A 2,707-nucleotide genomic window follows, 5' to 3' on the forward strand; every position below is an offset into this window, starting at 1 on the left:
GAGTAGTTAAAAATGAAAAAGCATATTTTTATTTTCATTTTAATAATAAATCTTACAACTAACTTAGCCGCAGTGTTGCTGCAACTGTTTTCATCTAAGAGATGCAGAAAATATTGCTGAAAATCTTACAACCGAACTTGACACGAAAAGGTCTCAGCACGAAAAGGGTTTTCGCCTATACATACTAGCAACAAAGTCAAGCGTAGTATTTTTTTTTCAGTATATGGCGTTGGTACTATATTTACTTGCAGTGATACACCGACCGATTTGCACAAAAATAAAATGGAATGCTGGAGAAAATCGCATAAAATTGCAGTTACACGCAAGAATTCGTGCGTATGTATGTATGTACTTATATGTGTATAAATTAAGCCCACAAGACGACACTTTGCTATGCTTTGTACTATGGTGAATTTCTTACAAACAAAGGGCACACACACACCCTCACACAATATGGCTGAGGAGGGCGTAGCAGTGTGGCGCTACATGAAAAAAGCACGGAAATATTGGAAAAACTATTGCACAAACACAATTTTTTTTTTAACTTTTAACTTTCTTTAGATAATTACATTTTCCGAGACACATTCACAAATCGCGTAGCTGCACTAAATTGTTGTCGCCAACCGTTTCATTGAGAAATCGAAAATGTGCTACCGCGTAGATACAGAAATGGAACGCGATTAAGAGCAAAGTTGCTGGCCACCGCCACCGATACCCAACCAAGTGAGCGCGGCCGTATCGTGCTACTGATATGACTCGTGACGAAATCTATGCTCAACTCACATGACACACAAACTCCGCGCCAGCCACAGTGCGAGTGAACTCGTATCGCCGCCGCCTAGTGCCCATGTTTCAACACCATTCTTGTATTTTTGTTTTATTTTTTCTATTTATTGTAGATATTGTTGGCTCTTTACCTCTAACAAGGCAATACTATTTTGCTATATCACCTCAGAGTACTCGTATAGAAGTACATATGTTGTTGGCCCACTGGAGCTGACCAACATAATTATGTATGTACGTATGTGGAGCCATAGAAGCAGCAACAAGAAAAATCTCTCACTCTCTGTTGCAAATGTGCTTATGCTCAGTGCCTGTAACTGGAGCAGGGAGGTTTTTTGTGGCTATGGTGAAGTTGGGCCATTTACCTACAGACAATCATATGTATATATGAATTTATACTGGTAGTACTTAGCCAATAGTATGCACGGGAGACACAAAGACAATGCGAACTAGTCTGTTAGCACAAATCGGAGGTAGAAGCTCCGGTTAAATACAACGACTGCTTTATCGATCACATGTTATAGTTATGCATGATATCGAAATCATCGATAATGATTTTCAACCGGCAAGTAGTGATAACCAGACATTGAACAACCGGCCCTTAGATATGTTTCTCCGTTTTTTCGATATTCTGCGTTCAAAGTTTAGGATTAATATCAAATTTTTCTATCACTTTTATAGTTCATTTCCACCAAACCTTAACTGCAGTTTATGCCTATTGGAAAAAGGAGATTACAACTCGAAGTGCGTAATTGCTCATTACAACTATAAGCAAATAAAAGTAAAAAAGTAAAATAAATAAAATTAAAGTAATCAGACGTAACGTGCATGAGGTACACAATCTTTGACGCTCTTCTCTCTCTTTCTGGAAGTAAAAACATTAAGCTGGGCTGCTTTACGCCCAACTTCAGAAGAAAAGCTAAGCTTTATTTTCCTTTGTTTTACTTATTATGGAGTGCTCTGCTGAAAGAGAACATGATTGTGGTGAATTTCATTCGTTTGGAAGTTCTCACAGAATTAAAAAAAAGCTTATCGAAATTTGATAGTTTGCAAACAACCCGAAATTCAAGACATTAAACAGACTTCGAGTCTTATGAAAAAAGTGTATATAAACCAAATTTTACAAGGGATGAAGGAAAATCGTTCCAAAATACAACATATTCCTACCCTGTCGGAAACACAAACAACTGATATGAAAACAGTGTAACTTTAATTCTACCATCCACCCGCTGCGTTGGAATTGTCTGCTGCAGTAGTATGATAAAGAGTGAGAACAAAGCCAGTTAAGCAACGATCAAAAACTCGACATGTTCTCTCACTTTGAATGCAAATGATCTCCCGCACACAAAAAAAATGCATTCTCTCATTCTCCTTCTCTTTTTCATGGGAGTCTCAAAAAGTAAAGTAAACAAATAGAGATTGACTTTTTTCCCTGGCTTGCCTTCCATACTTGTTTAGCGTGAAGAAAGTTGTATCTCCTACCTTTAATTAAGTAATTTTATGGTTTGCTGATATATTCAAACATTCGCGTGATAATACTACCACCGTGATTCATAACACAATTAGATTACGACAACATTGCCGTAAACATTACTACCATGAAGTGGTCATTAGCTATTGTTCATTTTAGTGGAAGTCAGTTATGATCCTGCAGCCTATCACACAAAGGCAGTAAAATATAATGGCAACTAGTACCTGCTACTTCACGTTCCTTATTTTATTAATGAAAAGATAAACAGGTAGCAGCTTAGCAGTAAACCGATAATATACATACTTATCTAATGATTCACAACACGTCTGGCAACAAAGGCGCAGAAAGGTTTTTGGTGAATGTAACAATGAATCAGCAAAAATTGTTACGCGTCTTATAGGGCATTCGCACGAGGCGATTTTACAGGCAACAAAAGTTGAATGCGAAGTTGAA

This window comes from Rhagoletis zephyria, unplaced genomic scaffold, assembly GCF_001687245.7.
Source record: "Rhagoletis zephyria isolate East Lansing unplaced genomic scaffold, Rhagoletis_zephyria_1.1 Rzeph_scaffold_01909, whole genome shotgun sequence".
Lineage (NCBI taxonomy): Eukaryota > Metazoa > Arthropoda > Insecta > Diptera > Tephritidae > Rhagoletis > Rhagoletis zephyria.